The sequence below is a fragment of the Lissotriton vulgaris genome, chromosome 5, assembly GCF_964263255.1.
Source record: "Lissotriton vulgaris chromosome 5, aLisVul1.2, whole genome shotgun sequence".
Taxonomy (NCBI): domain Eukaryota; kingdom Metazoa; phylum Chordata; class Amphibia; order Caudata; family Salamandridae; genus Lissotriton; species Lissotriton vulgaris.
Window position 1 is genome coordinate 1,679,044,517 of NC_141693.1, and position 26,338 is coordinate 1,679,070,854.

The following is a 26,338-nucleotide window of genomic DNA, read 5'->3' on the forward strand; positions in this document are numbered from 1 at the left end:
TACATTGGGAAGGCCGAGGATGGTATAGGCAGGGAACCGTGGGATTTCAGTATCGAAAGTTTTATCTATATCATCTAAGTCCCTGACCTCCCGACAGTCCCTAAGGAGATGTGTCATGGTGCCTTGCTCCCCGCAGCCTCTCCACCAGAGCACACTACAAGCCGGATTCCCCTTGTTGAGCCTAATGGGGGTAAGATGCCAGTAAAGGGCCAATTTCACTGCTGCCTCCCTGCCCGCTGTGTTGCGCGTTGTGTGGGAAGCCCTAAAGTATATGGAGCTCCATTCCCGGGCCGTCAAGGTCCTCCCCAGCTCTGCCTCCCAACGCTTCTGTCCTGCTGCCCGACCTGGCGCACTTGGGGGTGTAAGCATCTTGTAAAGGTCCGAGATAAGATGCTTGTCCGATTCCTTCGTCACCAGCCACCGCTCAAAACTTGTCATACGTCTGCCTACCAGGGGAGCATAGTCTGGGTGCGTGAGCCAGTGCCGGAGTTGAAAGTATTGGAACAGGTGGTATTGGAACAGGTGGGGGGAGACGACATCATATCCTTCCGACAGATCGGCGAGGGAAAGAAAGCCCTGCAGGTCGAAAAGATGACCCGCTGACCTGCAACTCATACCGCGCCACTGCGAAAAGGCGCGGGGGTCAGTGCCCAGTGGGAATTCGGGGTTGTCTAGGAGGGGGGTGAGCGGGGAGCAAAAGGTCGTCAGATCTCTCTAAACGGCAACAGTGTCCCAGACGTGCAGGATGTTGCGGGTGATGGGAGATCTCTGGAGATATTTAGGCCGATCATGTCCGCGAAGGAACGGAATTTTCCAAAGTGACGTCTGAGCCATCGCCCTATCCTGAAATAACCATCTTTTTTCAGATTCTGGTCTATACCACTCCACCAGATAGCGGAGTTGGGAAGCCTGGAAATATTGCTGGAGATTGGGAATCCCAAGGCCACCCTCGTCAAAGCCACGATATGCCAGTTGTTTGTGCAGACGCAGGCGTTTCCCCCCCAGATAAAATGGTGAAAGGCAGTCTGCAGACCTGCGATAGCTCCCGCTGGGGGCAAGACCGGTATGGTTTGGAAGATATACAGAATCTTAGGCAGGGACGACATTTTCACTGCTGCAACTCGCCCCAACAGAGAGAGTGGTTGTTTGGACCATCGCGTAAGGTCGGCTCGGATCCGGGAGGTGAGGGTCGCGTAGTTGAGGGCGACCGTCGAATCTGTGGATGGAGCGAGCGTGATGACCAAGTAAGGGAGTTGTGTTGTCGTCTGCAGGCCGCCTCCATACGGTGGCGCGCCTTCCAGAGAACGGGCATTCCTGCCTAAGGGCAGTATCAACGACTTTCCCCCTGTTAATTTTGAAGCCAGACATGGCTCTAAAGTTATCAATTTCCTCCAAAAATGTAGGAATTGAGCGTTCCGGATGGTCGAGTGAAGCTATGATGTCATCTACGTATAGGCCGATCGTGTGAGGCTCCCCGCCAAAAGTGATGTTGGGGTTATCGCGGATCTTTTGCGCCAGCCGCTCTACATAGAGAGCAAATAAAAGGGGCGAAAGTGGGCACCCTTGCCGCGTGCCCCGTTGGATTTCGAAGGGGCTGGAGCAGAAGCCGCCCAGGCGAACCCGCGCGAAAGGACGATGGTAACAGCTCGCGATCCAAGATTGAAAGCGATCCCCTAGCCGGAATCGAGCTAAGACCCGCTGCAAAAAGGTCCAATCGACCCGGTCAAACGCTTTTTCAGCGTCGATGGCTACGAGAGCTGAGTCCGATTGATGGAAGTGGGCCTTGTCGACCAGATGGAGGATCCGCTTGGTGTGGTCGCTACACTGGCGACTCTGGACAAAGCCCGATTGATCGGGTTCTAGAATCTCAGGCAAATACGGCCCGAGACGTGCGGCCAGCACTCTGGTAAAAAGCTTCAGGTTTAAATTGAGGAGAGAGATGGGACGAAACGCAGAGCAGTATGTGGGGTCTTTGCCAGGTTTAGGCAGCACCACAATCTCAGCCGCCAACATATCCGGAGGGATGGATGCCGGGGCAGTGAAGGAGTTGAAGAGCCGAGTGAGGATAGGAGCGAGTAGCGGGCTGAAGGTCTTATAAAAACCGGCCGAGAAGCCATCCGGCCCCGGGGATTTGAGAGGGCGGAGGCGAGATATAGCCGCTACCACTTCTTCCAAGCGGATGGGAGCCTCCAGGGCGTCTGAATTAGCCGGGGAGAGTGCGGTAATATCCGCTGTCTCCAGATAGCCATCGATATCCTTGCCCGGAACAGTATCAGCGCGGTATAATGAGGCATAGAAGTCCCGGAACATTTCTGCGACCCTCGCCTCCCCCTCGATGGCAACGCCGTTGTCATCCCTAAGGCCGGAGATTTTCGAGCGCTGGGATTTGGCTTTCAGCACACTGGCAAGGAGGCGGCCAGTCCTGTTCCCCCCCGACGTAATAAGAGTGACGCAGGCGGAGAGCAGCGAACTCTGCCCTGTCCGTGTCTAGGCTGGCCAATTGGGCCCTGGCGGCCTTCAGCTGCTTCCACACCCGTGGAGCCGCGGTGCGACTGTGAACTCTCTCGAGTTCAGAAACCTGGTTGGAGAGGTCTTCCCGTTTCTCCTTGCGAATCTTAGCCTCCGCAGCCGCTATCGCGATAAGTTCGTCGCGAGCAACTGATTTCAGGGCCCCCACAAGGCCGAGGCCGGTGTCTCTGGCATGTTGTTAATGGCTAAATAGTCGGTAATACACGTATGGAGTTGTTTAGTAACCTCCGGGCGCTGCAGAAGAGTTTTGCGCAGTCTCCACGCCCCAGGGGGACGGCCAGGGCTGGGGGTCGCGAGCAGTAACTCCACGGCGTCATGGTCGGAGAGAGCAGCAGGGACAATGCTAACATCTGCAAGGGCAGTGGCAAGATCAGAGGAGCCAAGGAAGTAGTCAAGCCTGGCATAAGTGCGGTGCACATGTGAGTAAAAAGTGAATTGCGATGCCCTAGGGTGTTTGGCCCTCCGTAAATCCACCAGACCCAGATTGTGTAGCCAAGCCTTACCTGCGGTGGAGAGAATGCCCGCGTCCCCGTACCTATGCCCGGATCTATCCATATGAGTGTCCATCATCAGATTAAGGTCCCCCCAAGATCCAGGGGATTGAAGCGTCTCCGAAATGGCACCCTTCATAAAGGGCTCCTGACCTGTGTTAGGAGTGTAAAGGGAACCAATTGTTAGACGTTGGTCACCGATGGAGAAGCTGTAAGCAAGGAGTCTGCCTTTAATTTACCCCACTTTATCCCCTACCCGCCCCGAAAGCGCTTAGAAACCAGAATGGCTACCCCTGCCTTTTTCAATGGGAGAGAGGAAAAGAACTGCTGGGGAAAAGCGCGGGAGCGCATCCTATGCCAATCTTTCGCTAGCAAGTGAGTCTCTTGGAGTAAACAGATCTCGGCCCGAGCTTTCCAGATACGAAATCACTGCCCTCCACTTGATGGGATTGTTCAAGCCCTTCACATTAAGGGTTAGTACCTTCAAAACAGAATTAGCCATCACGAGTCAGATAGAGAGAAGGCACTGCATTTGGGTGATAGAGCAGCGCCATGAAGTGAAGGTGGATGGCGATAGATCCAACTTGTTGAACCCCACTTGGCACACTGGCTCCCTCCTCAACCCCTCCCGCCATCCTCGACCCCCGCCTCCGACACCCATCCCACCCCCACCACCCCCCTCCTCCTCCCCTAGCACCAACAGGTCCCCCGATTCCTAAACCCAGCCCCCTCCTCCCGCCACCCCAACCCCAACACCCCAACTGTGAGAGTTCAAAGTCCCAGTCCTGCCAGTCCAACACAGGGCTGTGGTAGTGTTACCTAGTAGGGTAATGTCCAGCGACGACCATCGTGGCCCCCCGTCTGTCCCCCCCGCCTAGCATACAAACGTGCTGAGATGATCCCCCCGGAATGTGGAGTTAATCAGAGGGTGACGTTTCTTTGGCCACTTCTAAGATGGCCGTGGCTCTCTCCTGTGAGATGATGTGGGCTTCAGGTTTCGAGCGCAACTCCGGGGAGCGTCTGCGACCCACCGTGTGCCAGCCTCCTCTGGAGTGTCCTTGTGAGGACCTCACTGGTGATGCCTCCTCCTCCGCCATCTCTATGCCCAATAGTGCACTAGTGTAATTGAGCGAACGCAACTGTTGTAGGGCTCCGTTCCATTTGAATATAAGTCAGAACAGGTGACCCCAGGAATATTAAACCTCATGTTTACGTCGGAAGTCCGTAGCCACCTTGAATGCCTTCCTCTTCTGTAGAGTGATAGCCGAAAGGTCTTGGAACAGGGCAATGGGATGACCGCGAAATTGAAGGGGTTGTTTCCGCCGGGCCTCAAGGAGAATTCTCTCTTTGAGCGGGAAGTCAGGGAGGAAGGTCAAGATGGCAGGAGGTGGGGCAGGTGAACGCCTAGGGAGCCCCACTCTATGTGCCCTGTCTATCCTGATTACAATTTTTTTTTTTTTTTTTGCGTGTTTATAGAGCGCTTGAATAAACTCCCAGGGGAGTATCTCCGCGCTATCTGACTGCAGAACCTGCAGGAGATCGAATTACATGGCTGCAATCTAGTTCTTAAACTGTATAGTTAGACCTGGAACAAGAACGTCTTCAGCTTTTTCCTGAAGGCCAGATGATTTTCAAGCTGCCTAAGCTGGAGAGGGAGACCATTCCATATCCTCGGTCCCCTCACAGACAGAGCCTTACCCCCTTGCCTTACCCGCTTGATCCTAGGAATCGTGAGAAGCATTTGGTCACTGGACCGTAGAGCACAGGAAGGAACATACGGCACAAACTTGTCTGCCAGATAGGAGGGACCCAAACCATGAAGTCCTTTGTGGACCGTACAACAGATCTTAAAAACAACTCTCTGACGGATGGAAAGCCAATGAAGCCTGGCAAGAAGAGGTTTTGAAGATGTTCTCGGAGGGGCATTTAGAACCAGCCTGGCTGCGGTGTTCTGCACGACCTGTAACCTATCCAGATCCTCCTCATTAGCTGACAGCAAGAGACCATTACAATAGTCGAGACGGCTGATAACCAACGCCTGGACCAGGGTCTTTCTGATGGTGTCTGGAAGCAATGGAAAAACTCTGCGCAGCAATCCAATGGTCCGAAAGCAAGATCCAACAAGGTTGGTAACATGCTGCTTCAAGCTGAGTTCTTGTTCCAGACGGACCCCTAGGTTCTTGACTATCTGTTTAGGCTCGGGGACTGGGCCTAGATCTAAAGGCCACCAGTCAGGAGCCCAGCAGATCTTAGCCTCACCGAAGAGCATAACCTCTGTCTTTGAAACATTGCACTGCAACATATTCAAAGACATCCACTGGGAAACTGCTCTCATCCCCTCAGAGAAAGAATGTAATACCTCTGGAGTTAGATGGTCAAAGGGAAAGAGCAGCTGGGTATCGTCAGCATATGACACTGGACAAAAACCAAAGGCTCTCAGGATATTAGCCAGAGGGGCCACATAGTTATTGAATAATGTAGGGCTCAAACAGGAGCCCTGTGGCACCCCCTTAGTAATCCTGGTCTCCTCGGATCGGAAATCGCCCATGGTGACACATTGGGTCCGATCCGAAAGAAAGCTCTTTAGCCAAGCCAGTGCCATGCCCTCTAGTCCACTCCCAGTCAGACGCTCGACCAAAATCTCATGTGAGATGGTATCAAAAGCTGCCGATAGATCTAGCAGCACCAGGACAGCTGATGTTCCTTTGTCCTGGAGCATGCGTAGATCATCGGTAATCGACAGCAATGCTGTTTCCGTGCTGTATTTTGGTCTAAAGCCCAACTGAGATGGATCTAGGGCACCAGTGTGTTCCAGGTGATTAGACAAGTGCTTATTGAACCCTCCGACAAAGTCGGAGGGTTCCCCCCGGATGTCACGGAAAAGATCTTGCAGATAGCCAGTGATGTCCGTCCCCTCTACCTTCTGAAGGGCCCCCCGGACCCGTATGTTGTTTCGACGGGACCGATTTTCTAAGTCCACTGCGTGGGCCTGTAGGTCTAACTGTTGATCTTTGAACCGCAGGACCTCCTGCTGGAGCTGCTCGATCTCGTCACTTCTAGCTTGATTGGCGTTTTCAATGGCGACCACGCGTTCTCCGAGGCCTTCCACATCTCTCCTAAGTTCCCTAACCTCTCCGGAAACCTCCTGCTTCAGCGATTTGAAATCGTCTCTGAGGGAATTAAACAAGGACTCCAAAAAGGACTTGGTGATGGGCACATGGTCGTCTGAGGGCCCCGGTTGTAATTTTGTGACCTCGGGGGAGGGTGGCCCTTTGTCGGTTCTTGTTTGGCTTTTCGCGAGCATCTCTGGGAGCGTGCGGTCCCCCTTCTTCCTGAGACCCGCCATATTGTCCACTGCGCCGCCTCTAGGTCCACGTGCGGGTCGGTCTAGGCCCCTGGGGTATAGACATGTGCCGGTGGGGCCCCAGATGTAGTCCCTTCCAATGTCGCGGTGGGTGTTGATACTGCCCAAGTGCGGGGCCTCTGCATATCTGACCCCAGCAGCCAATGAAGCGTAGTCTTGTCGTTTGGCGACCGCCGCCCCAGGGAGCCGTCTGTCGCCACCTTGTGCTTTAAGCTATCCTCTGGCAAGGAGACAGCAGCAGCCAGGCAGGACCCAGATGCAGATGCGGCCCCCCGGGCCCTGCCTTGGGAAGACTTGTGGGGTACTTATGGCACACGCCAGTATAGATGGCCACTATCCCCTAAGCAGAGTCCTCCAGGTGGCGCTTAGGGCCCCCCCGCCTTGTCTCAGCGGCTGTCTGGTAGTCGTTCTGTTGGGGCCCCACCGCCTGTGACCCCCGTCGTCGCCGTGCAGTGATCCTGGTCCCGGGGCGCGTTTGCGCTCGTGTCTCCCTTGTTCTGTGCCGCCTCCGCGTAGAAGGTGTGTGGCCGGTGGGCCAGCTAGGTCTGATGCCGGGGACTCGATTATGCCCCCCGAGCTTGCTGCTCCCACCAGTCTCACGCAGCACTCCTCACCTTCATGGGGGCCCCGGGAGCCGCAGCTCAACCAGCTCTCCCATGGGCCGCCAGGATCCGTGCGCGATTCTCTCTCCGCTCTCCGAGGTGCCGTAGGTCTCGCACGTCAGCTCCCGTACAGGCCCGGAGCCGGGGCCTCGATTTCCGCTCCTCCCGGCCGGCTCTCCTCTCGCTGTTGGGAGTGATGCGGTGGCGGTCGCTCACTCCACCCATTGCACACACTCGCTCCCGCCTCCAGGCCAGCAGGCAGAGAGAGCGGGTGATGCTGTGGTGCGGTGTGACCTGGCCGGTAGCTGGGGATCAGGTCGGCCGCAGTCATTCGGCAGGACCGGTTGCCATTTCCTTCCCTCACGGGCTGGGCGAGTCGCACACGAACAGGAAGGAGCCCGAAGGCCGCGTGGGCTGGGCCACGGACACACCGGGAAAGCCACGAAGTGCCCCACCGAGGCAGCCGGGTTTCAAGGTGCTTGGGGGGGGTCGAGCAGCGATGAAAAAGGCGCTAAGGGGGATCGGGACGGGGAGCCACTAAAACAAACGTCTTTTCAGGTCGCCATCTTGGCCAGGCCCGGCCTGAGCATTTTGAACACCTGGGAGGTGAGTTGCTGTTCTGGTCAGGTTTTTGACCAGAAGCCACTTCCAGATCACCCGGGCTTCCCGAGATAATGGTCTGGACCTCGAGCCTACCTGCTTTTTGAGGGAGTACATTGTTGTTGTATTGTCTGTCTGGACAAGCAGGAAGTTGGAGCGGAGTGATGGCTGAAGGCTTTCAACGCCAAATGAACGGCTCGTTGCTCTAGCCGACGATTGTGGTAAGTGGATTCTCTGCATGACCATTTGCCCCGAATTTGAAGTAGGCCTGTGTAGGCTCTCCATCCTTGAAGAGAGGCATCTGTGACTATGGTCTGAACATGTATCTCCTTGTGAAAAGGGATCCCTCGTAGGAGATTGGTGGGATAGCACCACCATTTGATAGACCGGAGGGCATGCTGAGACAATCGAATCTGGTCTTCCCAATCTCCTGTTTGCTGGTCCCATTGATCTTCCAGGCATTCCTGCAGGGGTCTCATGTGGAGGCATGCATTCAGTGTGAGGAATATACAGGATGCAATCAAGCCCAGGAGCAAGGAGACCTTCCACACGGTTTGGTGAGACATTGCCATGAAAGCCTCAGCCTTCCGAAGGATTGATAAGCATCTCTCCTCCGAAGGACACACCCTTGCCATAAGAGTATTGATAGATGCTCCCACATATTGCAGACACTGTACAGGGATCGAGGTTGACTTTGCCTGAATGGCATGAGTCCCAACTGGAGGAGAAGATCGGCGGTTCAACTGAAGTGCCGTTGAGCCTCCTGAGATGTGGATGCCTTGATTAGCCAATCCTCTAGATAGGGATAGACGAACACTTTGTGTTTCCTCAGATGTGCGCCTACCACCGCCATGGAGAAAGTTCTGGGTGCTGACATCAGGCCAAATGGAAGTACACAGTACTGATAGTGGCTGTTCCCCACTGCAAACCTCAAGAACGTGCAATGCTGCCTTATGATGGGAATGTGGAAGTATGCGTCTTGAAGGTCGATTGTGCATAACTCATCCCCTAAACGTAGCAGAGGGTAAATTTGGTGCAATGCTAGCATAGAGAACCTTTCTCTCTGAATCTGCTAGTTGGCCATCTTTAGGTCGAGAATGGCCTTGAACTCGGTCTTGTCTTTCTTCTTGACAAGAAAGACTTTCGAGTATAGCCCTGTGCCTAGGTATAAAGGAGGAACGGGTTCCACTGCCTGTTTTTGTAAGACAATGTTCGCCTGCCATTGTAATTGCCGCAGTTGGAATCTGGATTGTTTCGGAGGTATTGACGGTGGAGGGCTGATGAATCTCAGAGAATATATATTGCAAACAATATTCAGCACCCAATTGTCTTGCATGAATTTTTGCCACACCGCCAGGTAATGTAACAGAAGAGGGGGAAGACAGGATTCAGGGTTTTGATCCTGCTGGCATCTTGCCTCCTTGAGCAAGTTGCTGTCATGATCTCCCGCTTGCTTGTCATTTCTGATAAGGCTGGTAGGAGCGTTTGGTACTGTTGTTGCGTGCCTGACTGGTGGCCCTGATACCACAGAGGGGCTTGAACTCTCTGTGTAGAATAGCTGTGTTGAAAAGATTTACGCTGCTCCTTAGTTTTTTCCAGGCCAAAAGCTTTTAGCGTCTCTATTTCTGCCTTGATCCTGACCTTTTCCTCATCTGCGTGAGTGCCAAAAAGAGTTGGATCTGAAAATGGGAGATTCAGGATGAGCTGCTGTGATTCAGGTTTAAGCGACGTAAGTCGCAGCCATAGTGCCGCCAAAGTGCTACACCGTGGCAATACCCATGTACAGCAAGATGAGATGTGTCCGCTGCTGCGCTAATGACTTGATTCAAAACTATAAGACCTTCTGTCAAGATTTCATTAAAGTCCTCTCCATTGCCTCTAGGGAGGTAGTCCGCAAACTGTTGGGAGTGATTTCCACAGCTATCATGGTAGTCGCTGCTGTGTTGCAGACGTTCCTCCCTACTGAATCTATTTTCCGGCTCTCTTTATCTGGTGGCAGTGGAGAGATTGGAACCGTGACATGTTGCTTTTTTACCACCACCACAAAAACAGAATCCGGAGAGCAGTGGCGTAACAAAACTTCAGGGGCCCCCCTGCAAATCACAAAGAGGCCCCCCAGCGGCCTGGCCCACCACCTACCACCGTCCATCAATCTGCATCTCACATGGGAGTCACGGAGGGCCACGAGAATGGTCCGTGGGGCTTTTTTATGGAGTCTTTATGGCCGTACAAACGGGCTATGCACCCCACCCGACAGAATGTGCATGGCATGTAAAATGTCACCCTCTTACAAACAGATGTTAGAAAATAAAAATAAATCTTGCACCTTAAACACAGGGAGTGGCTTGTGTGCGAGTGTACGTCAAAATAAGTGCACAAAGGTTTGTTTACAGGATCCTCTTGGCAGACGTGATCATGAGTGATTATGGGTGTCTGGCCATGCAGGTTATATGGCGAACATACAGGATCCTCATCAGCTAATTCGGACGTAATCATTGCTTCTCATGTTTGAATCGCTCTATCTGCTCTCTTAATCCCAGCGCAAACATTACAGAGTAACTGTGTTATCTTGGGATTGTTTCACTTAGCGTGCACCACACGTATTGTTTTACAAGGTTATCCAGCTTGCATGGTGCATATGTAGGACCGCTGAATGGTTATGTTTGGTGGGGGGGGGGGAGAGGGTTCTACACAGTGTAGGTGCAGGTGCCCACACGCCATATGAGGCACCTGATGCAACAGGTGCCAGCCCTCTTTCTCCATCGGTCTGTTCAACCGACATTCACATTTTGTTTCCACCCACCAGCATGGGTGCCCACTTCAATCAATCAATCATTTGTAGAGCGCACTACTCACCCATGAGGGTCTCAAGGCGCTGAGGGGGACGGGGGGAGCTACTACTGTTTGAACAACCAAGTCTTGAGAAGTCTCCTGAAAGTCAGCAGGTCCTTGGTCTGTCGCAGGTGGATAGGGAGGGTGTTCCATGTCTTGGCGGTGAGGTGGGTGAAGAATCTGCCACCAGTGGTTGTTCGGTGGATGCGTGGAACGGTGGCGAGGGCGAGGTCAGAGGAGTGAAGCTGGCGGTTCGGGGTGTAGACGGTGAGTCTTTTGTTGAGGTATGCTAGTACTGTAGCAGGGATTCCATTCTCCTATAGAACTGTGCATAGAGATTTGGAACCTCAGTGAATTAGGATGGTCCAAAAGTCACCTCAGTACCCAAAATCCCCTTACCGAGCTAGCTACAGTGTCTCATTGGTCATAACAAACTCCCAATGTTTAGACAAACCAGAACATGATCTTTGAATACCTCAGGTCACGTGGAACACATAGACACTCTTTCGTTATACAATCATTTCAAACCAGAACGTGGAGTAAATGAGGACTCGTGCATATTTGAAATATTTATTTACTAATGCCGGGTTCTCAAACGCAGTATCTTAGATAATACAAGCAAACATATTATAAGAAGCAAAGTTATCAGCATAGTTACTAGTCCATAAAATGCAAAAGGTGACAACATGCTAAAATGTTGAAATGAATAGGAGTTAACAACACCTAATTCTCAACCTCCCTAACTAGCATATTATATTATATCTAAGAAGGTCTCTTTGGGCTTTAGCAGGGCGACCCCATACCTCAATCTCTCAGTGGCAGAGGATCACATCATCTTCCACCAGCTCTCTGCATGCGAAGTACCATCAAGTGTATTTATGTGTTCTTAGCAAAGCAATATAAAACGCGCCTAAAGCCAGATTTGGCAGCAGCTGCATTTATGTTATGTCTAGGAAAGTGCGAAGATCAGACCTTACAATAACACCGTGTTTACTTATCGTTCAAGGCTTCAGCACTCACTGTATAGACACCGTATACTAAGCAATGTTATCAGAGCAATAACATATTATTCTCGTATAAATCACAACGCTCTTCTAGGCTGAAAGCTAAAGCAACAATTATGTGTCATGTGCAGAAGCAGCAAAAGGAGAAATGGCGTTTAAACATTTAATAAGCTCATGCTAACTTATCACGGTATATAGGTAAGCAGTAACTATATGACATCCCCCCATGATTCGAGCACGGATAAGATAAGATAAGGCACGGGGCACATCAAGAAGACAGAGTTCAAGAACAATGAGCCAGGTCAAATTATAAAGATTGATTGAAAAAACGCATTTGTAAGTCAATTTAGAAATTTTTCATGTTTGCTCAAGTCAATAGGTCTGGGTAACGAAAAAATCACGCATAATTTTCAAAAAAATTATTGCAAATAAGAACGGACTATCATTCAAAAGAGTCGAAAGCTTTCAGGACAGGACTGAATATGCAAAATAAGCAGCAACAGCCTCCAGCATGAAGTCACTGTCGTTATCCGAAAACAGTTCAGCCATCCAATTTAATAGTGGGAAAGAACATACGTGCTCTTCAAGCACAGGAGCCTCTAGCATCATCAGAGGACAACTCGGTGGGTTCTCAATAAAGCTGTGTGCCAAGAAATCTTGCGTATCTGCGAGTATGTTCCAACGACCCATTAGTCCATGCATCGCTGCCATGGCCATAACCCTTCCGCCAAAACAAACCACCTCGTGAGCAACTATGGCACTCATCAGATGATTAAAATCGACATCAGGAGACACCGTCTTGCAGAGACACAGATCAAGGGCCCAGTCGAAATCGCAGCTCAGGCAATGAAACACAGGCTGGACACATGTGAAATAGGAAAATCGAAACGATAATCCATATGCCGTGCTTAAGGTCGCAAGCGGCAGCGTGCCATAGTATTCAAGAATCCTGTTGCGGAACAGTGCCAGGTGGGGCTGTGCGGCGTGTAACACAGGACGGGCATCCATTTTTAATAAAACAAAATATAACCAGAACGCCTGCAGCCAGCGCCAGTAAAACAGGAAATCCATCAAATAAGCTTGAGAATATTGAATGGAAGAAAGCAGGAATGACTCCAAATATCTTCTCAAATGAAGTCACAAGACCACTGCTAACTATTTTAAAAAAGTGTGCAAGGCCAGAAGTGGAGGACGCATTAAAGATTGAATGAATCAACTCGCTGAAATGCGATGGTAAGTCAGTATTTAATAGTTCCTGCACCTCTGTGCGGGTGTTGGCGATGTGAAGGACAAATGTTTCACGAGCCGAACTCGGGGCCACTTGTTTTTGAGACAAAAGGGCTCTTATTCTACTCATTCCATTGAACTCTGCCGTCAAGGTTGGGATTCGCGGCCAAATGGAAGCATCTGAATTCCCATGCGGAGGAGGATACTTAACGTTTTTGCAACAAACCACACATTCAAATACAGTTACCACATAAGCAATGCCTCTAATTAGCCCACAAAAATTTTCATTATTCAAAAGTAAATAACTACCGTTTGCCAGTAAAGTGAAAGTAGGGTCGATTGCGGGAACCGGTGTACCTTTCAAAACACAGGCTAAATTTGGACGTTCCTGATTACAGGAACCATGTAATTGGATATGTCTACACATTAACGAGTGATCTGGTGTTTCGGTGCACTCCTCACCTTTAAGATAAACCTCTTTCCCATATTTTAGACATCTGTATGTAAAGGGAAGGGACCAGGCCTCGTGCAGAAATGCACTACCAAGGGGTTCGTATCGGCCTACCGCAATATATCGCATACAATTTGTAAATTTAAATAAAGCAAATGGTAGTGTGATTAACTCGTGGATAAGCCACGTTGCTGCAGTGTCTTCTGCCACAGAAAACGGTAAGGACTCCAGCCTTTCAATGTGTAACATAGAAAAAAAAGCATCCCTCATTGAAAGTAAGCGTTGCTTTTCAGTTAAATTAAACAGGGCAAATAGGGAGGACACGTTCATGTGATTCCAAGGTACTTTTCCAGACTTAAGTGTCTGCAGGGTCCATGCAAATTGCATACTGGAACGCAATTGATTTTGACCATGGTGTAACACAGATAATTCATCTTGCACAATATCAACAACAGAAGACACAATATTATCCAAAGTTTAAATGCGGGAAGAAAGCATGTTAAAGCTATTATCTACAACTGCAAGCACTTTTTCTAGATTAGCCTGATCAATGGCCCTAAGGCGTTTAGCCGCCTCAATCTGTGAAGTTTTCCAAATTTCATTATAAATCGCATATATCCATCTTTTTGATCTGCCACTAGCTGGGCCTTTAATGAAATCATTCAAATCCACATCATTTGTCAGCTTGGATAGATGCAGTTTAACTGATGCCAAGGTAGAATGTCTGAGCCAATTCTGACATAATTTGCCTATTGAATAAGTGGTGACAGAATGGTCCACTCAAAACGAGGATCGGGCCTGACCTGAGTAAAGCCATCAGCTAAACCCAGAAAACGGCGTTGGCAGGAATCTGCACTTCTGTGCCACACTAGCCAACCCTTAGGGTTCAAATTTGATTCATTAAATGATGAATTTTGCAAAAGAGTTTGTAACTCTCTAATAGAAAAGCCAGTAGTATTACTTCAACCGGAATATTCCTCCAAATCAGGTAAGGCAGGAGTATTTAATTTTTTAGAAGTAGCCAATCCAAAGCATGTGGTTTGAAAAATGGTAGAATTCAAAAACAACATATGATTTGGGATGAGACATGCACAGTGCAAAGCCTCAGTGCCTTGTACCTGCCAACTTTTAGAACCCCTAACGGATTTAAGGTCAATGGTTTCCTTCCACAACTCGTAGCCTTCTACAGCCAACTTGTCTAGAAAGGACTTCGAGTACAACAACTTAGTATCGGTAAGTCTAACCTTGGACATGGACTTCTGTGTCATTTTATAATAAAAAGACTCGGGATTGGACTGATTAAAGTCCGTAAAATAAGTGTACTTTTTCAAAAAAGTACTCGAACTGCCTCGTAAAGGAGCCGGGCAATGCTCCCACTGTGCATAATTTAAAGCACTCCATCTGGAACTTGTTTTATGCAGATAATGGTTGCCAAAATGATGGATGCAAAATAATTCACCATAATTAGCAGATTCTAAGTACAAATCTTCAGCATCAAAGGCAGCATAATATTTCAAATCAGAAAACAATGCCTCGACGGCCTGAATATCCCAATCATCAGAGCGTATGTTTTGTTTCACTACATCCCCCATGTTTACCCTGAGCACATTAGGGACATTAGCAACCTCAGTAGGGCCATGGATTTGAAATTTAACAGCATCCCACACAATTCCATCAAGGACAGGCCAAGCAGTGATGTTGACAAAAGTCAAGTCTCTTTTCAGTCTGTGTGCCGAATGCGAAGAGGAAAGGGGGGCCAAAGTTCCATTAAGATGTCGAATGCATGTTCTCTCCTCGACATAGTGTCCATTGACAATTCGAAAAAAATAAAACACAAAACCAATTAACATAAAAAGGTAAATCGAAAAAAGTACCAGCCAAATATATGTCCAAGGGGGATCCAAAAATGTTTTTTAAATAGGGTGGCATAAATCGCAAAACGTGAGGGCTTGTTTGAATTATGTGAAACAGTGTCAAATGAAAATCTGGATTCTGTGGCCAAACGTGTTTGCAAATCCGGCATAGATAAGTCAGTTGGGTAAGTGTAATCAAGTTCATCAGCGTTATTACCAGGTAAAGTACTCAATAAAGGACTGGAAATCACAGGCATTTCTAGGGCCACCTCTGGCTCAGGATTAGAGGCAGTGGCCAAAACAGAATTTCTCACAATCGAAGGACAGGAGACCGCCGGTGTCATACTAAGAAGAATCGGCCACTCTGTGTACCTTGACATTGTCAATTGAGATAAACCTGTTTTCCTTACGACTTGGAAGTGGTGGTAAAATTACTGTTCTTGTGCCCTTCACTCCAAGCACAGGAACCGGAGCTCGATAGGAAGGACCAAATTCTTTCTTGTTATTGATCTTTTCTCGAACCAGTTCTCCAACTCTAGGTAGCCAGCAAACTACCGGGATCTGCAACGCATCATCCGATGTGGAGGGCAAATGTTCCAATGCAAGACTGTCTCTCGTCTTTTGTAGATCCTGTAAAACATTGCAATGTTCATCTACGTCAAAGGCTGTGGATTGGGTCACGCAGTCTAGACCGTCAAGGTCCGGGACATACATCTTGATACCAAATAGCATCTCGTATGGGGTCCGCCCACCCAGAGACGTTCTAGGGAGATTATTAAGAGCACGCTGCACGCCATTGAGATGGGCCAGCCAGTTTCTGCCAGTGCCTATAACTCGAGCTGTCAATGATTGCTTTAAGTCACGGTTCATTCGTTCCACTACACTATTACCCTCTGGTCTGTATGGAGATGAAAACTTGACTTGGACCCCCATCGAAATCATGGCATCCTTGTACGCCTTAGAGGCGAAAGCCGGACCCTGATCCGAATGGAAGGTACCACAGGCAAAAATCCCTACAAAGACACGCAAATCTCTTATGACAGTCCGTGAATCAGCGCTGCGATGGGGCCAGACCCACACAAAGTGCGTGCATGAATCAACTGCTACTAAGATGTACTTATACGCAGTATCAGAAGAAAAAGGACCGCAGTGATCTAAATAAACGCAACCTAGCGGCTTACACCTGTGTCTGTGGCAGACGCGCAGCAGTCGAAGGCTTAATCTGCTGGCAAATGTCACATTGAAGGACATAATCGCGCGTCTGTTTGTACAGTCCCCGCCACCAGAAACATTGTTGTAACTGTGAGACAGTGGCCGAGACGCCCGTATGCGCAGACGCCACACCTTCATGTGCCGCTGTAATCAATGTATTCCTGCGGTCAGAGTTAGGAATCAACCGATCCCCGACTCCAGGAAGTTTCACATAAGGAACCTTATCGGGACTTAAGTGGTATGTGTACTTCGAAGGGAAACCCGTAGGACATTTACCTCCCCTCTCAGTGGCAGCCACCGCCGCCAAGATGTCATCATCTATTTTACTTTTGGACCATGTAACTGCTGCAACTAAATATGTAGATACCGCTGATTTCGCCGTTTCATCAGCAAGCAAGTTACCCACAGCGTGAACTCCAACACGCTGGTGGTCAAGAGTATGAATTACAAACACAAGTGGCAACCGCTCTTTAAGCTCAGCCACTCGAACCCAGATCATTTTATGTTTTATTGTGCTACCTTTGGAATCGCGAAAAGTCATTTTGCATCCAAAAGAACAAGTATTCATTGTAAGACTGGACACAGTAATAGGAATCACCCACAATAAGAGTCGTCACACTAGGATCCGAGTACTCCAATGCAAGCAAAAGAGACCAAAGTTCTGCTAATTGTGCAGGGCAGTCCCCTAGAGTCTGCGTATGCACGACTCTGGACTTGAACTCATCGTTCACCAAGGCACCGACACAATGGCGCATGCGGAAACGTAGGCATGTCCGAGGACGTCAAGGAAGCAGCCCATTGTATCCACTGAGGGTGCAAAGCTTTCGAATTCGGTACACTGGCTTTCGTAACTGCCACCAAGGCAGGACACGGGGTAACAACCAACATGCGCTTTCCCTGTGACAGAGCACGTTCCTTAAGAATCGCCATCTGTACAGCCGTCAAAACTTTCTACACAGTGGAAAATCGCATTTCAGCCGAAGTGTACAAGTGTGGCTTGTAAGCAATAGGTACTGTGTCTCCTTCATTAAATGTAATGTACGTGAAACCCACCGTCCCAGGGATGATTCTTATCACCAGGTTGGTGTGGTTGTCACGAGTCAGTAAAAATGTAGAAGCTGAGGTAATATAAATTTTTATAGTCAATTGTGTCCCCTAACGTGAACCCCACCGTCTCCATGTACGAGCTTAAAGTGCATGTAACTTCCCTCCTCGACCTGCTATGAAGACGCAAATACATTTGCGTCCGTTAACATGTCCTCTTTCAGATCCGCCATGAATGGATCGATAATTCAGTTCCTAAGTATGCCTTGCCAACGTCTTTTCATGGTGCACTTTCACGTTTTTCCTAGTCTTGCAGAGCTAGGCCCTGATTTCTGCCATCGAGCCCTTTCTGTTTTCTGCCTCATGGAAGCTGCAACGTGGGATGCCTCCCTGACCTCTGTCCTACTCCCTGCGCGGCGAGCGGTGCCTGGCTCGGCCTGCTCGCCTGCCAAAGACAGTATTTTGCCTTCAAGTTATCAGTATAGCCGAGCTCAGCTCCTCAAAAACACATTCCAGTCTAGCAGGATAGATAAACATTTCCCCGGCTGCAGAGCAAAGGGCCCGGCCTCTCTGTCTCCATGCAAGTAATTCATTGCTCCTGTTACCATGGTAGGCCCATGGCCCCTCGCATTACACGCAGACACGTAGTCACATATGCACGCATTAATAGTCAGTATAGAGTAGCCTCTGCCCGAGAGACCTTTTCCTCCTAGATAATATAGTTCCCCAAACACAAGATATCAGATATGATTTAGGAACGAGTCGATCTGACATGCCAGACTTCTGTCTCTTTCCTCTAGTGCTAAATGTCAAGTCCCCTGCACCCTTCAGCCTCACGTCAGTCACACGTCATGCTGCTGCGCGCGCATCCTTGCTACAGATTTCTGCTGACACTGCAAGATTCCACTATGTATCCACCCACTTGTGACACTTTCATGTGACGTTTCTAGCACACACCTCTGTGTACGCCCTCGTGCACGCCTTTTTGTTACGCACATGTGTTCTTATCTCGTTTCTCTCAGCTGTTACGCCTTCTGTATCCATTACCATTATATGCATTAACTATAAAAGTTGTATTCTGTCAATAAAGTATGCTCTATCCCTTCCTGATCCTTTATGGTGAAAGGAACATGATACCCTGGTTCGAACCATTCCATTTTATGGAATAAAACCCATTTTGAAACTCAGATATCACGGATTTTGCCTCTTATTTTCGACTGAGTTATTTTATTGAACTTTACTGCATAGAAATTCAGACGGTAAATATTTATTTACCACATTAATTTGGCGCCCGAATGGACGTACTCCAGGGTTAGGCCTTGGGCCGAAAGCTAAAGCATTACCAGGATTAATTGTACAGGTTTTGCCAAGATTATTGACAACGAAAAAGGAAGACTGGGACGCAATCTCAGCCTGTAAACAGAAACACGATGAAGACACTAGTGATTTTTATTCTAGATTCGAGAAATGTTTTATTATTAATAGTGGCCTGAAACCAAGTAGCGAGTCATACCCGCACCTTTTTGTAACCAAATTAGTCGAGAATTCCGTGCCACAGGTTAAGAACCGTGTATATAAGGTCGAAAGCACATGGCAAGCAAATACGCCATCCCAAATGTTACAAATGTTACAGTACCACCAGAATAGAATTAGAGAAGAACAGGACCATGAACAGAGGCGTATGAAAGATACGAAAATGAAAATGTTAGTTGCTCAGTCAGTTCCAGCTGACGGTCAGAAAAAGGGTATGACACAGTCAAATAATACGGCGGCTCCCGTTAAAGGGACATGCAACTATTGTAAACAGCCAGGTCACTATGTGAATGAATGTACAGTTTTGAAATACAATATAGCAACAGGAAAGACTAAAGAGAGACCACGTCAGCCTAGACAGGATCAGGTCCAACACCAAGTTCAGCAGACACAGAACGCCCAGCCAATGCCTGCTCCACAACAGACAGGACAGACAGTAGCGGTACCACGTCCACAGCCCATTGCCGCGACACAGCAAGTTTCACAGCAGATGTACCAGTATGCACAATCTGATTACCCCGATTATCAGCGATACTCATGAAACAGCCTAGAGAGGGAGGTTGGCTTGCCTCTCATTGAGGTTCCTGTAGATCAAGAGGGTCCTTATGTACATAGTCAAGTATTAGGAAAGGATAGAAAGTTTTTGATTGACACAGGGGCAAGTCGAACAACAATAAGTCACGATGAGGTTCCAGGGGCACCCCTCTCAGGCTCACAGAATGTTTCCCTTGGATTTTCAGGACAGCCTATTGTTAATGAAGTATCGAAACCTGTTCCCCTAGCAGTTGGTCCATTGTCACGCACTACAGACTTACTACTCACGAAGTCATGTCCAGAAAATTTGTCAGGTATCAAGACACTGAAAGCTCTAGGAGCTGTAATATGTTGTTCTCCGGAAGGAGTTAGACTGTTTTTACATGACTTCAAAGGTCACTATGTATTACGAGATTTTGATGACAGATTGAAAAATGTACCAGAACATTTGTGGGCGAAAGGCCCAACTGATGTAGGTTGTATGCACATTACACCATACCGAGTGACACTCAAGCCAGGAGTTGTACTGCCCCGAATCCGACAATACAAGTTGTCACCCGATGCCTAAAGTGGCTTTACTGGAAATCATTGAAGAGCTCATCGCACAGGGAGTGGTTGTAGAAACCGACTCCAATCTATGTAATTCCCCTATCATTCCGATTCTTAAACGTACTGACCCAAATGCACCACCAGTTTATCGGTTGGTGATTGATCTGCGAGAATTAAATAAATGCATTGTGCCACAGTACCCTGTGGTCCCCGACATCTCATCCTTATTGACTGCTATTGATTCAGAAGCGACGTTCTTTACTGTAATTGACCTCAAGAACGCCTTCTTCAGTGTCCCCATTGATCCGGAGAGCCAATATCTTTTCGGTTTCTGTTTAAATGGCCGAAGCTTCAAATTTGCATGCGCACCTCAAGGATTCACAGAAAGCCCCAGCATCTACAGCCAAGCATTGAAAAGACAACTTGACAGTATTCAAATGCCAGTTAACACTGCCCTGCTGCAGTACGTCGATGATCTGCTGATCACCGCTCGTAGCGAACCTGAATGTGAACATGCATCACTGACGGTTTTGCATTTCTTAGCTGACAAAGGACACAAGGTGTCCCCTTCAAAGTTACAATTCTGTGTTCAGCAAGTGGTGTACCTTGGGCACTTGCTGTCCAAGAGGGGGAGACAGCTAACACCTGACCGCATCGAGTTAATTGCACACTTACCGCAACCCACGACACAAAAGGAAGTGCGGGCCTTCATTGGCCTCACCTCTTACTGCAGGCAATGGATTCCCCAGTACGCATTCCTAGCCAAGCCACTTATACAGTTGACAACACAGGAGGCAGCGACTTCGACTGTCCTCCCTTGGACTCAGGAACACACACAGGCTTTTGATGAATTAAAGAAAGCATTATGTCAAGCACCAGTTTTAGCAACACCTTGTTACAGCAAACCTTTTACACTTTTTGTTACCGAACGTGATGGCACAGCATTATCTGTCCTCACACAAGACCAAGCAGGTTCACATAAGCCGTGTGCTTATTTTTCGAGTACATTAGACCCAGTAGCCCAGGCTCTGCCTGCGTGCTTAAAATCAGTTGCAGCAACAGCCTTAGCAATCCGACAAAGTGATTCCATAGTGTTAGGACATCCCCTGACAGTACAAGTTCCACACTCTGTGGAGGTTCTTTTAAACAGAACACAGACTCAACACTTGACTATAGCACGACTGACAGGTTATGAATTGACATTGTTCCAGCCACACATAGAAATCAGACGCTGTAACATACTCAATCCTGCCACATTGTTACCCTCGAACATTACAGATCCAGCTCCACATGACTGTATAGAGATCATTAATGCAGTAACAAAGCCCCGACGAGACTTGACAGATGTTGCACTGACTAACCCAGACCTGACACTTTACGTGGATGGTTCATGTATGAGAACAAGCACAGGAGAATTAGTGGCCGCATATGCAGTGACCACTGAAACTGAAGTCAAAGAAACACACCGCATTGATACACTGTCTGCTCAAGCTGCAGAGCTTATTGCTCTGACCCGAGCCTGTGTAATAGCCAAAAACAGGAATGTCAACATATACACAGATTCACGTTATGCATTTGGAGTCGTACACGACTTCGGAGTACTCTGGCAGGAAAGAGGTTTCTTGACCTCTCGCGGAGCCAAAATCCAACATGGTCCCCTCATTCAGGAATTATTGGAAGCAATACATTTGCCATCAGCCATAGCTATCATGAAGTGCAAGGCACATACTAAAGTTACAGATACCATTTCCCAGGGTAACGATCTGGCCGATCAAACCGCGAAACACACAGCTCTGACTCATACACATGCAGCTGACATGACAAAGACAATAGTTCCGACACCAACACATTGCATGACAGTTAAGGATCCCGCACTAGATGTAATTGACATACAGACACATGCTACTCCAGACGAAATAAAGAAATGGACTGAACTAGGAGGGATCCAGACAGATCAGGGATGGATGACGAAGGGAAAAGCCACATGGTTTCTCCCCGACTCTATGGTTCAAGTTATGATCAACACTACACACAGTCCAGCACACCTGGGAGAAAAAGCCATGTTAGACAGTTTACAAAATCTCTGGTACAATAAACATTTACGAGCAGCAGCAAAACAGAAAGTGCGTACTTGCATGATCTGTTGTCAGTTCAACCCAGGTAAAAGCATCCCTGTAGAGTAAGGTGGATTCAATCCTCCCGATTACCCTTTTGAAGTCCTCCAGATGGATTATATCCAGATGGAACGATGTCGAGGATTCAAATATGTCCTCGTAATTGTATGCACACTTTCCCGTTGGACAGAAGCATATCCAGTCCCAGATTACACTGCTCCGACCACTGCCAAACAGTTGGTTCGTGAATTCTTCCCACGATACGGTTTGCCTCGTGTCGTGTATTCAGATAACGGCCAACCATTCTCGTCCGAATTAATGAAGCATGTTTCACTCCTGCTGGGATATCAGTGGAAATTCCACTGCGTCCGACATCCCGAGGCAGCAGGTCTCGTGGAACGCCACAATCAGACACTGAAAACACGTCTTGCCAAGATCTGTGCCGAGAAAGGGGTAGACTGGATAGTCGCCTTGCCAGTTGCATTGTTTTACATGAGAATGGTTGCGCACTCTAGAACAGGGCTATCCCCGTATGAGGTGGTCTTTGGTAGGCCACCGAATATGTGGGGGACGCCTCTGCCTCGAAAAATAACAGATGTTGATAGTAACATGTTGACAGATTACCTTGCCTCCTTGATGTCTGCACTACAATCTTGTCGTTCACAGGTAGCTGCAGCCTTTCCCGACAATACCGAGGTGAAGCCGCACGGGATTACACCGGGGGACCTCGTTTTTGTAAGAAATTTCGACAGGAAGAGTCCGCTGGAGCCCCGCTGGCAAGAGCCGAAGCTTGTTTTACTGACTACAAGGACAGCTGTGAAGGTGGAGGGCCGCAAAGGCTGGCTCCACTCGAGTCATATAAAAAAATATAATGGACTGCAGCCAGAGTTAGACTCCCAGCCCGGCCCCATCCTAAAGACTGATTCAACACTCCCACTGGCAGAGAAAACTCCTCAGGAGGAGTATCGTTCAAAGTTGAGGTCTAGCAAGTCAGACAGTTTAATTGTTTAAGTCCTCCCCTAGGTGAAGCGGTTAGACAGGTTCCTGACATGTACAAGCCAGACCCCAATAGAGAGAGAGATAGACAGAAACAGCTCAAGAAACGAGAATATTGTAAATCTCTTCGTAGTCATTGTATTGTGACATTATTGATCATGTTTTTTCTGAGTCTTACGATTATTGCTGCAAGTTTTCTGCTACACATGTATTTCCCTATTTCCATACATGCACATTTCTTTCCAAATAGCACTGTCGAGCATACCTTCAGCGAATTACCCCCGCATGAGTTATCTTACCGGCTTGCGCTGCGCAACAATACTTTTATCAGTATGTTACATCATTCTCATCAGACCAGCAATGCTACCAATTGTTGGATATGTGGCCGACTTCCTCCCTATCAGAAATACAAGGGAGTCTTGCCCCTTTTCCCGTATCCGTTCACACATAATGGTTCCTGTGGTGCCTGGTTTAGTTTAATAAATTCTTTAGACTCTGAGTCCATAGTCTACAAAGGCAGTTGGGTATGGGGAAATCTGAACACAGTTTTGCATAAAGCATGTTACCCTAACAAGGAGGGTCTTCCACAAAGGACAGGGACCGATCTAGAAAACGAAGTATATGGATTAGGTAATTATACACTTAACCTCATGATTCTGAATGTCCAGTCTGATACAGGACCAGACTTACCCTCTATGTCAGTATTACCCGTCAAAGGCGAACTATGTGTCAGAAAGAATGGTTCAGTACCTCTAGGTCATAGTAAATGTACTACTGTGATCGAATTCAGTGATAAAGGCAAGTCTACATTCAAAGCTACCCGCCATTCCTATTTCATTTGTGGTCATACAGCCTATATACGTTTGCCACTAGATTGGGATGGGACATGTTACATTGCATTCCTTCTAACACCCGTTTTTCTAGCTCCACCTGATTATCATAAGAACTCCCGGCTAGTACCTAATAGACACAAGAGAGATATCCCGATTGTCGACTATACTGAAACGGCATTAGAATATACAGATTTCAATAAAGGTTTCTTTCCCTATTTAGGAGCTATCTTCAATAGCAAAGCAATACGTCACTTGACCAGAACCCTTGAAGCAGTGGTAAATGAAACTACTTCAGCCCTAGGCAACTTAACAGAGGAACAGTCTGCTATGAGAATTGTTGTCCTTCAAAATCGTCTTGTCCTTGACGTCATCCTGGCCGATAGGGGCGGAGCCTGTAGAGTCATCGGATCGAGCTGCTGTGTTTTCATTCCAGAAAACGCACCGTCAGTATATAAAGCCATCACGCGTCTCCATAAGATTGCAAGTCAGATACATCAGAATCCAGGTACCTGGACTTGGTCCGGTTGGTTCTGGAGCGTGTTATCAGCCTGGGGTTGGAAAGTCCTATCCTTCCTCGGAATAGCCCTCCTCATAGTATTCAGTTGTTGCCTATGTATACAATGTGGGCCGGCGATTTGCGGCTTGTGCGCCACATCATGTTTTCCTCATCCCAGTCCACGTTCTAAATCCCGCCTGAAAAAGGAAGAGCAAATGATGTTATATGAACAAATAGATGGACTAATGAGGATTGATATATCATGAAGGGTCCGTAGGGGACAAGGAGGGAATGAGGTAATATAAAATTTTATAGTCAATTGTGTCCCCTAACGTGAACCCCACCGTCTCCATGTACGAGCTTAAAGTGCATGTAACTTCCCTCCTCGACCTGCTATGAAGACGCAAATACATTTGCGTCCAACGTTAACATGTCCTCTTTCAGATCCGCCATGAATGGATCGATAATTCAGTTCCTAAGTATGCCTTGCCAACGTCTTTTCATGGTGCACTTTCACGTTTTTCCTAGTCTTGCAGAGCTAGGCCCTGATTTCTGCCATCGAGCCCTTTCTGTTCTCTGCCTCATGGAAGCTGCAACGTGGGATGCCTCCCTGACCTCTGTCCTACTCCCTGCGCGGCGAGCGGTGCCTGGCTCGGCCTGCTTGCCTGCCAAAGACAGTATTTTGCCTTCAAGTTATCAGTATAGCCGAGCTCAGCTCCTCGAAAACACATTCCAGTCTAGCAGGATAGATAAACATTTCCCCGGCTGCAGAGCAAAGGGCCCGGCCTCTCTGTCTCCATGCAAGTAATTCATTGCTCCTGTTACCATGGTAGGCCCATGGCCCCTCGCATTACACGCAGACACGTAGTCACATATGCACGCATTAATAGTCAGTATAGAGTAGCCTCTGCCCGAGAGACCTTTTCCTCCTAGATAATATAGTTCCCCAAACACAAGATATCAGATATGATTTAGGAACGAGTCGATCTGACATGCCAGACTTCTGTCTCTTTCCTCTAGTGCTAAATGTCAAGTCCCCTGCACCCTTCAGCCTCACGTCAGTCACACGTCATGCTGCTGCGCGCGCATCCTTGCTACAGATTTCTGCTGACACTGCAAGATTCCACTATGTATCCACCCACTTGTGACACTTTCATGTGACGTTTCTAGCACACACCTCTGTGTACGCCCTCGTGCACTCCTTTTTGTTACGCACATGTGTTCTTATCTCGTTTCTCTCAGCTGTTACGCCTTCTGTATCCATTACCATTATATGCATTAACTATAAAAGTTGTATTCTGTCAATAAAGTATGCTCTATCCCTTCCTGATCCTTTATGGTGAAAGGAACATGATACCCTGGTTCGAACCATTCCATTTTATGGAATAAAACCCATTTTGAAACTCAGATATCACGGATTTTGCCTCTTATTTTCGACTGAGTTATTTTATTGAACTTTACTGCATAGAAATTCAGACGGTAAATATTTATTTACCACAAAGCGAGCAGATCAGCCTTCAAAGATTGCAGAATAGCTGAGTGCTCAGGCAGCCAGCATGATTTGGAAAAAGTTGGTTGTATCAAAGCATACAAAGGCTTGATACGCTGGGCATATTCCGGAAAGTATGTCCTCCCGAAATTTAGAAAACCCAGTAAGAAATGCGTTACTTACCTGTAACTGCAGTTATCCAGTATTGGTGTCTTTCATAGATTCACATGCCTGAATCATTCCCCGTCGTCGAGACGGGAGTCTCCGGTACATAGAAAAGTAATGTCCTATAGACATACATAGAGAATAGTAGGCCTAAAGGCCTCACCTTAGTAACATATCCATGTCCTTTTGTAAAAAGGACCAAACCCTAGAGAAGAGCCAATCAGCTATCACCTCCCTCTAGAACCTTCCTGGCAGGAGCCTCAGTCCCTCAGATTTTCGTACGCACTAAGCTAAGTAGGCGTAACACAGAGAGTTAGGTGAGTCCTTCCAGGGAAGGCGGGAGGGTTGCATGTGAATCTATGAAAGACACCAATACTGGATAACTGCAGTTACAGGTAAGTAACGCATTTCTTATCCAGT

The 26,338-nt window shown here is 48.1% G+C and overlaps 1 protein-coding gene across 2 annotated transcripts in view; it reads right to left on the reverse strand.

Moving 5' to 3' along the window:
- Positions 1-26,338, reverse strand: part of MAP3K3 (mitogen-activated protein kinase kinase kinase 3) — a 1,347,292-nt gene that overhangs the window by 1,109,254 nt on the left and 211,700 nt on the right. The window lies entirely within an intron of this gene.